We start from the raw sequence: 14181 nt of genomic DNA, 5'->3' as shown, positions 1-14181 counted from the left end.
CATCCAGGCTGAGACGAGGGTGGCTGCAGTCCTGTGGTACAGAAAGGTGGTGTGTCCACACGTTGACCTTGGACCTTCAACTGGAATGCATTTTGTATTCCCTCAGAACTGACACTCTCAGATTCAGCAAGGAGGTGACTGTACTACTCTGTGATCAGCCTATGGCTGACTGTTGTTGCAAAGGGGTCTCTGCTGAGAGCATCAGCTACGACGTTCTTGGTACCAGGTATGTGCTTCAGGTCAAATGTGTAAGGAGCAAGCTTGGACACCCAGCGCTGCTCACAAGCATCAAGCTTTGGTTTTGTCATGATGTAGGTGAGAGGGTTGTTATCTGTCCACACTGTAAAGGGATGACCTCTTAGCCAGTGACTGAACTTCGCACACACACTCCACTTCAATGCCAAAAACTCTAGCCTGTGGGCTGGGTACTTTTTCTGTGAATTGCTCAGGGTCTTACTGGCAAAAGCAATAGGACGGGCTTTCTGCTGTCCAGCTGGTATTTGTGACAATACAGCACCGAGCCCATCTAATGAAGCATCAATGGACAATATCAAAGGCAAAGAAAAGTCTGGATGTGTAAGGACTACACAATTCAACAGCTTCTCTTTTAGATTAGACAGAGCTGCATCACATTCATCTGTCCAGTCAGAGGGCTTCATCTTTCTGTATACACCAGCATTGGTGCCTGTTTTAACTCTCCCTCTCCTCTTTTGTCCAGCAGTGAGGGCAAACAAAGGCTTCGCCATAGAGGAGCAGCTAGGGATGAAATGCTGATAGTAGAATATCATCCCCAGGAATGACTTAATCCTCTTAACTGACGGGGTGCAGCCATCATCCTCCATCAATTCAGCCTTTGTCATCTTTGCTATGACCTCAACCTTTGCTGGGTCCACAGCCACTCCATTGCCATCTATAATGTGGCCCAAAAACTTCACTGATGACCTCATTAAGTGGCATTTCTTTGGACTTAGTTTGAGGTTATGGATGCACAAGCGTTGAAACACAGTCTCTAGCCGGTCCAAGGCCTCCTCTTCAGTCCGAGCAAATACAAGCAGATCGTCGAGATAGCACAGCAGACTACTGAAGTTCAGATCCCCAAAAATGCTGAGCATCATTCGCATGAATGAGGCGGGGCTGTTACAGAGTCCTTGGGGCATTCTGTTGTACTCGAACAATCCCATTGGGGTTGTAAATGCTGTGTATTTCTTGTCTTCCTCTGCCATAGGGATGTTATAAAATCCCGAGGTCAGATCCATGGTGCTGAAATAGGTATTTCCACCCAATGCAGCAAGGCAGTCAGACTGGTGTGGATCTTTCAGGGTCCTTGCATTCAGCCATCTGAAGTCAGTGCAGATTCTCAAACTACCATCCTTTTTCCACACTAACACCAGTGGAGAGGCATACTCGCTCACGGACCTTCTGATGATTTCCTGTTCTTCCATTTCAGACAAAACTTGTTGCAGCTTTTGGTAATGTGCTGGAGGGACTCGGCGGTAAGGAAGGTGGAACGGCCTCTCATCAGTGAGCCTGATGCGGTGTACAAAGCCTTCGGCCTTGCCACAGTCATGTGTATGCTTGGAGAAAATGTCATTGTACTTCTCAAGCATTTTAACCAATTTCTCCTTCCCCCCTTGACCAACATGGCACAGGTCAATATCAATCTCACTGAGCTCAACCTGTTTTAGTCTCTGTTTAAAATCAGTGAGGTGGGTATCATCCTTCTCTTCCTCCTGCACAGATTTCTGGGGTTGACAGGTGCCCTGGAAAACGTCAAAATCCTCAACAGCAACACAAGGGGACACGTCTGCCAACTTACTGTTTCTTTTCAGGGTGACAGGTTTGTCAGGAGTTTTCCTGTATTGCAACTCAGGTCGGAATAAAAACGCTCAGACAGGTTTACGTGTACACGGGTGAGACTCAGGGAGACTCGCACTGTGCAATAAAAAGAAAGAGTCTTTATTCAGAAAGCACATAAAGGAAGAGAGAAAATAGAACTGCAGGCTTCCTGTGTAACTTCCCCATTTAGGAGTCTGCACAGAGTTGCAGAGTTTAAGCTGAATACTGAAAAGAGCAAACACATTTAGATAATGAAACGTACTTTTAAGCATAACATAATAAAAATCCCAAAATCCTAAAAAATCTCTTCACATTCCCTCCTGTTGTACATATGTATATGTACAGTTCATAGCTTATTGTATCAGTCTATGGTAACAATTTTAGCCAAGACATCATAAAACAGTGGGTTTCGTGAGTATGTTATATCCAAGTGTCTATCTCATTATGACCTTCTTCATCCTGTGACAGGGTGATGCAAGCATGAATTGACAAACAAGGTATGACACATGAAGTGTAAAGACACAACAACAGTATTATAACACCAACAAAAACAAGTCCTTTAATCAGCAGAGACTTCCAAGAGCCGCTTAAAAGCCACGTAAGCCAGTCTTCTGTGTTTGCGGCATAGTCTCGTTGTTGTGCATCCCGAAGTTGTCTGAGTGTTTTCAGAGCATCAGTCATGTTCGGTGAGTGCACATTATCTGGAATGTATGTGCAACATGTGTTTTTATAGAGGACACCTGTCTCCTTGCTCGGCGAGAATCATGTCCAATGCTACCCTGTGTTGCATTACTGCAATGCGCAGAGCGTCAATCTCTTGATCCCGTTCGTCGTTGAATTTACATGAAGCATTCAGAACCTTTTGTCTTTCAGTCCAAAGTTTAAATTCCTCTGGGACATCGGAACCCCATATGGAATCATGCTGCTTGAGGTCTGGGGTGCTTCGTCTTTTCCTTGTTGTTGACGTTGATGTTGACGTGGCGTCCATGGTTATCTTGAAAGTGTGGTCAGATATGAAAATGGGAGCGCACTGACCTGTCCAATTCCCAGGAAGGATATCCCAGGCCATCCCTTGCACCCAGAAGGTGCCATTTGAGATGTTGCTGCTTTTCACGGGCCCTCCAGGAGCGTGTGTCTGTACTGCTTTGCAGTTGGTGGTGTTTCCCATTGGCGTGGATCCGTTCTCTTGGCGGTAGCATAGGCTGTGGCTCAAATTCCCATTGTTTTCGAGGAATACTGGGAATGATTTAGCCTTACTTCTGTGCTTCACTTTCAGGTCAACCCAGAACCATTCGTCACATGTGCCATTTCGTAGTCCTATCTGGAGAGGTTCCTCATGGTTGACCACGATTCCCTGGAATTGATGCCCACGGCTGGCGTAGCTTATGGCACACTTTGCCTGAATTATGTCCATTCCCTTCGCATACAAGGTGGCGTATTGTGTCGTTGGGGGCATATAGGAGCAAACATAGCAGTCTTTTCTGGGTGTGCTGTCATGTATATATCGATACCATGCGTTGTTCATCTTCTTTCTTTCGGGTGAGTGTTAAGAAACTCACCAGGAGTGCAACATTAGCCACTAGGAGGACGAGTGTCTTCATGATGACCAGACACACCTGTGACCTCTGATGAGTAGACTACTGGCAAGAAGAAGAAGGCGGGTATACCCGATCAGCCCTCCCTCCACCAATAGATCACCATACAGGAGTTAGGGGTGTCGGCGTCTAAACATTTAGGTTGTCACTCACTTTTTGCAGTGGCTTTGATGGATCCAAGACGGTCTTTTCTGCTATTTTGCAGGCAGTAGGTGTGGTGAGTAGCACTTGATAAGGACCTTCCCACCTTGGTGAACTCCAATTTTTCCTTTGGAGTACTTTGATCAGGATCCAATCACCTGGTTTCAACCTGCAAGATACTGGAGAGTTGTTTAGAACAATCTCTTTATTTTCAAGTAATTTCAAGTTGTGAGTTTCTGAGAACTTTGTGTCAGTCTCATCCACATTTTTACCAGGCCTATACACTCAGGCCATGGTCTCCCTGTTTCTTCCATGCATTTTCTCAGTCTCTGTTTTATTTCCTAGTGCTTCAGAGAACTTACTGATTACTTCATTAACAAAATGTGTCCCATTGTCTGATCTTATCAGAGTGGGGATGCCATATATTGAAATAAAATGGTTGCACAAACATTTTGCTACTGGCATCTGCTTTCTTTACTGGATAGATTTCTGGCCATTTTGAGATCACATCTATGATCACTAGAGCGTATTTTGAGCCTTGGCATTCATTTAGCTCAATAAAACCCATGTGGATTGTATGAAAAGGATGAGGTGGTGTGCATTATGCGCATTATGTTTTTGGCAAATCATGCATGTTCCGACAAATTTCCGAAATTTTATCTACCACTCCTACCCCCCCTCCTGTTGACAATAATGCTGCTGATTTGTGTAGGGACTTTGGTTTGCTATTACGAGTCATCAAACCACTTTCTAGCTGTGCTCCACATTTTAACCACTTCTTTTGTTCTCTAGTTGGTGCGGCTTTCTGTTCGTTTATAAGCACATCAAGTGGTATTTGCATTGAGGAGTCAGACATTAATGTGTCTATAGTTTGTTGTGCTGCTGCTTTTGCTGCTTGATCTGCAAAGTTATTGCCTTTAGTGACCTCTGAGCAGCCTTTCTGGTGTGCAGCACATTTACAAAATGCTAACTGTTTTGGCAATATAATTACCGTAATTGTCGGGCTATAAGCCGCTACTTTTTGCACAAGCTTTGAACCCTGCGGCTTTTAGTCAGGTGCGGCTTTTCTATGGATTGTCCATGATTTTAGTGACATCGTAAGAGGATTTGTTTTGTTTGTTCCGCTGTTTTGCGGCACTACGTTGCTTGGCAGAAGGGCATGCGATCAGACACACAGTATCGGGGTTCAAGAGTGGTATGTTGGTCACATGTCCATCCGCCAGGCAACATAGTGCCGTACAAAGTAGCGCGAAAAACAAACTTCAAAGTAGCGCTACGCGTTCAGTGGGAGGCGTGGATGACGAGCGGCGATAAACTTGCGAAAAGCAAGTCATGCTCAACTCCACCAGTGGATTCTGACAGCGTGGAAAAGTGTGAAAACAGCCACGATCACCAACGGATTTCGAAGGGCTGGACTGCTGCATGATGGAGGACACCACCACAGCCCTTCTGAGGGTGTTCGACTCTGACACTGACAACGAGGATTTGTTTGGTTTTGAAAGTGACAACGAAGGAGAGAAGCGGAGAGTGGATGATGAAGCCAACCTGAGCCTGTTCGACACTGGAGAAGAGGACTTTGGTGGTTTTAGTGCGCAGGAAGATGGTGGTGAATGACTGACTTTTCTTCTTGTTAAAGCCATGTCACTGCACCTGAGCCTAAAAGGTAGGCCGGATCGATTTTTCTGGTGTGCTGTAGGTTATTGTTATGTACTACATTTGTTACTCATTTATGAAGCACAGTACATGTTTCGTACTTGTAATTACCAGTACTTGTACATATACCTAAAAAGTTATGCAAATATGTACCCCTAATTTGTTTTTTAAAATATTAATAAAAGGGATGTGTCTCCAAACAGCCGTCTCTTTCCTGACAATTCTCTTTGTGCATATTCTCTTACATATGATAAATCAACATTGAAACACCTGCGGCTTTTAGTCAGGTGCGGCTAATGTATGTACAAAACAGGATTTTCCCCTGATTTTAGCTTGTGCGGCTAATATTCAGGTGCGCTTTGTAGTCCGGGAAATACGGTACTTCTAATAGTGTCTTTAGAAGATCTCAAAGTGTTGCACAGCTGAAAAAACATACTGTCTGTCAGTGTATATATTTATATCTTGGCCTGCGTGTGTGAGGATGTCAACGGTTTCGCTTCTACAACTCTATCTGCTGTGGTTACTGCATAGCCTACACAGTTTTGTCCTAGGCTATTCTTAGACGCTGAACCGTCTACAAAAACATCACTGAAACCAGCTTCAAGTTACTGAATGCTTCTTCCGCTTTCTTCTTTGTAGATGCAACACTACATTTTGACTTAAGGCATTTTAGGCAATTCCTATTTCTCAAAGAATTCATACATCTTACATATTTCAAACTTTTAAGTTAGGAAAAACTTTGCATTGCTTATAGCTCATAGCTCACAGCTCTAAAACTCGTCATTGTTAAATCATGTGCCTAACCATTATATGTCACTGTGATCCACAAGTATGATCACAAATTTGTTTTCCAAACTTACAAAACAAACAAACAAAAACAAAAACAAATTGCCTATGGCATCAAGGCTTTGCGTTCATATTAATTGAGTGTAAGCTGCTTTCTTCATTGCAAGTGTTGCCATAAGGTTTAATTCATGCATCATATCACTGAGTTCTAAGTTCAAATTATCTCCTCTGACCTTTTCCAGAAATAATTTCACATATAACAATTTGAGTATGTGTTGTCTATTCATTCTATTCATAGAGTCTATTCATTGAGTTCTGTTTCTCTCTGTGGGCTGTCTTGACACACCACAGGCACACATATTTCCTGTGTCTGCAGACTAATCGAACTCTTTTGTTTTTCTTTGTATTCATAGTCTATAAACCCTCTTTAATTCTACTAAATCTTGATCTAAAAACGATACACCTTTATTTCACACACACTTTTAAATTGAGCTCTTTCAGACATCAGGAATCATCACACACACTGCCTTTTCTCTCAAACTTCCACTTGTTCACTCACTCTACTATGAACCTTTGTAGTGTTATTATTACTTATGTTTTATTATTTTTGTACAAATCACACCCAATCACTCAAAACCTACTACTCACAGCATTTACACAGTTAAAATCACTCAAAATATGCTTTCATACGAGTATTTCAGAGATGCTTTTCAAGATATATAGAGGTCACTCACTGTACATCCACAGTACTGAATTCAAACTCTATTTATACAATTGTAGTGAACAAAACCAGCATCTTCATGCGCGTCACCGCTCCTCATTAGCTTGGTAGTGTCCACATATTTAATTCAGCTTCTCAATCTTGTAGCTTTAGCTGTTGTATACAGGGTTGTTAGTATAGGTTAGTTGTTAGTATAGGTTTGCTCTTCATCTTAACAAAGTCTCATCTAAGATGACAGGTTTACAAGCAGGTCAAGTGTCTCTATGTACCTGATTAGTGTAGTTAATTCCTTATTTTCTTCATCTCATATATCATTGTACTGAGTTTGAGCAAACCTTAGGCTTGATTCAGACTACTTTTAACAATCATTCACCTCATATCATAACTGACTGAGGTGCCTCTTCCTATTAATAATATGTCATTATTAATGTTATCATTGTATTGTTTTTCCTTTTTTATAACAGCAATAGTATATTACAATACACTACTTCACTACTAATATACAATAGTATATTAGTTTATATTTTATTATGTATCCATCACGGGTCTGTGTGAATCTGCAGCTTCACACCTTCCCAAGCTGGAGACATTTTTCTTGGCTGAACAATGACACAGCCTTAATATACCTTATGCATCTCTCTTTTTATTTGATATATTTTCGTGTGAATTATCTGGTTTCATGCATTCTATTCATTCTAGGCACGGTCGTCATGCCAACTATGTTTCATTGTTAATACCAGTTTACAGGTTGTTAACCTTCCTATTATCTCCTATTATCATGCTTATCACTAGTGTTAGGGTTCAAATGTTGAGAGAGGAATCCATAAAAACCACAGATCCAGGTGTGTACAATTTAGACGGCATTTTAATGAATTACACATGTGTGAGTTCAACAACCCAATCAGTATTGAACTGCTTTACCATATTCAGACAACGGTTTTATAGGGTTAAGATAGTACAGCCCCCTTTTCTGTTGCTAGGCAGATTTAAACAAAGCATACGTCACTCCAAAACCACAATGACTCTTAACATAGTCTAAAACAGAACATCTTCTTCGGGTCAACGCCAGGTGCTTCCTCTCAGCTGTCTTCGCTGTCGCTTATCTTCTGGAACATCAGGTCCACGTTCTGCACAAAATGTCACTCATGCACAACTTTGCAGTCATAAACTCTTACCTACTAAATGAGTCTGTGTGTGTGTGTGCACGTGCGGGGGCGCGTGCATGCTGTGTACTGCGTACGTGTCGTGACCTCTCACTATTTGTGTCTGTATGTGTATGTCACGTCTGTCTGTGCGTGCAGAGTTTGCATCTGCTTTCTGAACCTTAGTTGACCTCAACTTAGGCAACCAGGCTAAGACCATCCTGTGTGTAATGATCTTAACTTATGTAAAATATATAAGACAACTGTTTTCAATCTAACACAACTACTTAAGGCTTAATCCGCAATAAATGCATAATAAACACCCTACTCTTTGACTTGCACTCACTCTGCTTTCGGTTTCACTTCTGCAAGAGCATGTAACTTCAAAAACATGTACTTCCTGTCGCTGCAGTCTACACAGAAACACTGAGATTATAGAAGCATTAAAAACATTTAAAGTTATAGATTCAACTCCACAGTTTGAAGTGGTTCTTCTTGGACCTGTAATAAAGACTAATATAATACCCATATATTTGAACATCTGAATGCATCTGAATGCAACATCACTATTAACATGAAATGGTAATGATGATTATAAAAATAGCAGCAAATAATAGCAGTAAAATATTTCTATTCTCAATACTAGATAAGCTTTGCTTTAATTTAAGTTAACCTTAATTTAACCTTTTGTTTATTCCACTTCATTCCTCTTTCCATGCTTTAAGATATTACAACTCTTGTGTATGCTTTGATTTCTTTTTAGCTTCCTTTTCAGTATTTATTTCTGCTTGGAGGGTTTCTTATAATTTAGTTAATGCATTTTCCCTCCCACGTGGGACATTTAGTTTTCTTTGGATTTCTCCATCTATATGCACTAATTTGTCCGGCACCTGGACATTTCTTTTCTAACCACTGCTTGTCAGCAGTGAGTTACCCATTTTAATCCTCTTATTTTTAATGATTTACAACTACACAACTGCGGCACCTTCTCTGGCACGAGAATCGAGAGAGGTAGTTGACACGACCTTCTACTTTCAAGCTATTCTTGAAAGTGGTGTCATCTTTATGTGATGAAACACGACCTGTTTCTCTCTTTTCACCAGTACTTGGGTGGCCAACAGCAAACAAAATAGTGGAATAGTTCAGCCTCCTTATTGTGCTGTAAAATCAACTTATTCCACCAACAAAAATAAAACAACGACAACACCTTTTCAACGCGTACTACGTTTTATGGACGAGGTTTATCTAAAAATGCTTCCAGCCCTTTTCCAGGCGAGCCTTTACTTTTAGAAACCCTTCTAAAAATGCTTCCAGCCCTTTTCCAGGCGAGCCTTTACTTTTAGAAATCCACCTAAAAATGCTTCCAGCCCTTTTTCAGGCGAGCCTTTACTTTTAGGAATGCTACCAGCCCCTCTGGGTGAGCCTAAACGTTTTACACGAGGTGTCTGAGTGTTAATATTCACCTGGTTGCTGCCGGTCTCTCAGGTCTACCTCATCGACCCCCACCGCCGTGGACCACTTATAAGAACGCTGGCCAGAACCCGAATGTCACGTCTCTGGACTTTATATCCTCTACCTAGAGAGGAGCTGTCGACAGACTTCAGCGCGGGCTTCTCACGGCGTCAGGACTCGGTGAGGCTTTCCTGTGGGATCTCACAAAAATGCTGTGTCCCATCCGGCTCGAAGGACCAAGAAATGTCAGGAGTTTTCCTGTATTGCAACTCAGGTCAGAATAAAAATGCTCAGACAGGTTTACGTGTACACGGGTGAGACTCAGGGAGACTCGCACTGTGCAATAAAAAGAAAGAGTCTTTATTCAGAAAGCACATAAAGGAAGAGAGAAAATAGAACTGCAGGCTTCCTGTGTAACTTCCCCATTTAGGAGTCTGCACAGAGTTGCAGAGTTTAAGCTGAATACTGAAAAGAGCAAACACATTTAGATAATGAAATGTACTTTGAAGCATAACATAATAAAAATCCCAAAATCCTAAAAAATCTCTTCACACAGGTTTATCCAACAGGTTAGTGACCTTCATGGGAACCCACCTATCACCCCACAATGGCGTTATGATGCGGCCAACCATGATGCTACGTGGCATGGACTTTGATGAAGTGGCTTCAACAATCACTGTGCTCCCTGGTGACATAGAAACATTACTCGGCAGCTTGCCCCAGACTAGATGCTCTTGTCTCGCTAACAAGGTGACTGACTGCTGAAGCTTGACTGTGCCGATCTTGTCTGGGAGCTCTTCACCTCTCCATCGGGATGAATTGGCCGTGAGGTCAAGAAACTGCTCACACTCTGGGGGACAACCACCACCTGACACGAGGCGCCAATAGTCACTGGTTACTACTATCAAGATGGCGGCGCGAGCAGTCGCAGCAGCCCGGCGCTCTCCTCAACTTAGCGGTTTTCTTTTTATTTTGTGTATTTTTGTTTCACTTTTACTCCGATATGCAGGAGCACATATGCAGTACAGTAAAACTGAACTGCTTGCGGTTCTAAACTACAAAAACCTGCACACCTTTGCTGACAATGACTGGGACTCAATTCCCCCTGAGATCCGGAGGGTCACCGACTCTAATTTCACCATACCACTGCTGAAGTGGCGTAGGCGACGGAGGCACAGGAAACAGAAGAGAGGGAAGAGATCGGGGCTGAAGGCTAGGCTACGTGCTAACCCACATGGACCGGCTATTCCGAATCTCTTCCTCACCAACTCACGGTCACTAAATAACAAGATGGACGAGCTACGACTGCGGATCACCTCACGCTGTCTGGATTACTGTGATACTATGATCATCACAGAGACTTGGCTGGACTCTTTTACCCCAGACACTGCGATTGAGCTAGCAGGCCACGCTACGTTCAGAGCGGACAGGAACAAAGAGTCCGGTAAGAAACGCGGGGGAGGTCTGCTAGTGTTTGTAAACAATAACTGGTGCACCAACAACACAGTTAAAGTTGTCCACTGCTGCCGAGACATAGAATACATGATGGTCCAGTGTAGACCCTTCTACTTGCCGAGAGAGCTCACAGCGATCAGAATAATAGCAGTTTATGTGCCGCCGCAAGCTAATGCTAAGTCAGCCATGGAGCTACTCCAGCGCTCCATTAATAAACAGCTAACAATGCACCCGGACTGCGCTGTGATCGTGGCAGGAGATTTTAACCACGCAAACCTGAAATCTCTCCTGCCTGGATTCTTTAAAAACGTGAGCTTTCCGACGAGGGAAAACAACACACTAGACCAGGTCTACACCAACATCCCAGATGCTTACAAGGCCACCCCCCTGCCTCATCTCGGACTCTCTGATCATCTCTCTCTGTCCCTGATCCCTGCTTATAAACCTCTAATTCAAAGACAAAAACCATCTGAAAAATCAGTAAGAGTGTGGACCACGGAAGCCACCACGGCCCTACAAGACTGTTTTGATAACACGAATTGGAGTGTATTTGCAGAAGGATCGGACTTGGAGGGCCACACATCTGCTGTACTCTCATACATCAGCTTCTGTACTGAGAGCGTAACAACAATAAAGACTGTTAAAGTGTTCCCGAACCAGAAGCCATGGCTCAACAGTGAGGTGAGAGCCCTACTAAGAGCACGTGACAGCGCCTTCAAATCAGGAGACCAACAAGTCTACAAAGAGGCACGCCAATCTCTGGTTAAAGGCATAAAAGAAGCCAAGCGCAAATACAAACAGCGCATCGAGGAACACTTTAACACAAAGAACTCCAGAAACATGTGGCAGGGGATCAAGACACTCACTGGCTACAAGGACAGTTGCACACAAACCAACTCCCCAGACATCACCTTACCTGACACCCTAAACCATTTCTTTGCCCGCTTTGACCAAGAAAACAGGGACACCATCACCCATCCTGCCATTACAGAGAGGAACGACGCTCCCATCCAGCTGGAGCAGCACCAGGTCAGAGCCACACTGCGCAGAGTCTATGTGAGGAAAGCAGCTGGTGCTGACGGTGCAGCCGGTGGAGTGCTTAAAGCATGTGCAGACCAACTAGCAGAGGTTTTCACCACCATCTTCAACCTCTCACTGCTACAGTCTGTAGTACCATCCTGCCTTAAGTCAGCCACCATCGTTCCAGTGCCCAAGAAGAACACAGTGAGCTGCTTGAATGACTATCGTCCAGTTGCTTTAACACCCATAATTGCCAAATGTTTCATACAGCTCATCATGTCCCACATTAAAGCTGCCATCCCTGCAAACCTCGACTCATACCAGTTTGCATACAGGGCAAACAGGTCGACAAAGGATGCCATAATAACAGCTCTTCACACAGCCCTCACACACCTGGACTGTAGTAACACCTATGTGAGAATGCTATTTGTGGACTTCAGCTCTGCCTTCAATACAGTTCAACCCCACAAACTGGTTAATAAACTAAGCAACTTAGGACTCAGCAGCTCACTGTGCAGCTGGATACTGGACTTCCTGAGCAACAGACCCCAGAATGTAAGAATGGGAGAGCACACCTCCTCCACCCTCACTCTGAATGTGGGTGTCCCACAGGGGTGTGTCCTCAGTCCCCTCTTATACTCACTTTTCACCCATGACTGTTCACCAATCCACACCAGTAACACCATTAAAAAATTTGCTGATGACACCACTGTCATAGGGCTGATGGACAACAACGATGATTCAGCTACAGAGAGGAGGTTCAGCATCTGAAGAAATGGTGTGACGACAACAACCTGCATCTGAACACAGCCAAGACCAAGGACATGATAATCGACTTCAGCAGAACAAAGGATCTGAGCACTCCACCCTCTACATTGAGGGGGAGGAGGTAGAAAGGGTAGAAAGCTTTAAGTTCCTCGGAGTCCACATCTCGGCCGACCTTACCTGGTCCACAAACATCTCCCACCAGGTAGGGAAAACACAACAAAGGCTGTACTTCCTCGGGAAACTACGTCAGGCCCAATTACCCCAAAGACTGCTAGTAAACTTCTACCGCTCCACCATTGAGAGCCTTCTGACTTACTGCTGCACACTCTGGTTCAACTGCTGCACCGCGGAGGACAAGAGGAAACTGCAGCGCGTGGTGAGGGCAGCAGAGCGGGCAATCGGCACTTCACTAACCCCCCTCAGAGACATCTATACTGGCAGACTTCAGCAGAAAGCCAGCATCATCATCAAAGACCCCTCGCACCCTGGACACTCACTTTTTCCCCCCCTTCCCTCTGGTAAACTCTACAGGTCCATCAGGTCAAAGACGAACAGACTCAACAGAAGTTTTTACCCTCAGGCTGTCAAACGTGCCCTACCTCCTCCCTGATTGGAGGATAACTGCACTGTCAACACTCATGGACATTACACCTTATTTATAAAATCGTATTTCTGTTTATACTTCAATGCAAACAACACCCTTACCTCTTTAAACTGTATTTATTATAACATTATTCAGTATAGTTCCAACAGCACCCCCCCCCACCCCCACCCCCACCACACACACACACACACACACACTCTCAGTGTGCAATATCACTGATCACACTGCACCTCTCAATGCACCTGCTAGTTAGATGGTATGTATGTGTATGTATATAGATGTAAGCGTGTATGTGGAAATATGTGTGTGTATGCATGTATGGATGCAAATATGTATATATACATATATGTATGTATGTGCGTGTATGTTTGCAGGTGTATGTATAACTTGTACATATCTTTTTTGTGTAAATGTAAATTTGTCTGTTATTGTGTAAATACTTACGCCATTGTGTACTCCACACATATGGAGAGATGCCAAACTGCCTTTCACTGTTCTTGTAACAGTGACAATAAAAAGCTATTCTATTCTATTCTATTATTTTCAACTGGTGCATGAGAAACCGGATGACATTTGTGCCAATGATTATATCATCACCTTGACCTGGCACTACAAGGATGGGAACAGTACAGGTCTCTCCATACGGTTTCATTTCAACTTCATACATGCATTTGGGCTTGGTAAGTGTGCCACCACAGCCTACTAGCACTATTTCTTGGGTCAGGGGAGTGGGTTCTGGCAGTATATTCTCACTCAGCATACTCTGTTCTGCTTGCTCACTGAGTGTGCACGCTATGGAACCAGAGTCAAGCATAACCTCCACGTGGTGTCTGTTATTAATGCTGACAGCTGTGTAAAACAGTTTGTCAAATGGGACAACTCTCTGTGTGTTTTGTACTACCACCTTAACACCATCTGGTTCGGCTGCACATGCTTTAATGTAATGCTTTTCAGCATCATCACTGCCGAGGGTTTCAACGTCTGCACCCACACATCCCCTCACCAAAT

Source organism: Oreochromis aureus, linkage group 3 (assembly GCF_013358895.1).
Source record: "Oreochromis aureus strain Israel breed Guangdong linkage group 3, ZZ_aureus, whole genome shotgun sequence".
Classification (NCBI taxonomy): domain Eukaryota; kingdom Metazoa; phylum Chordata; class Actinopteri; order Cichliformes; family Cichlidae; genus Oreochromis; species Oreochromis aureus.
Note: the sequence above shows the minus strand (reverse complement) of the source record.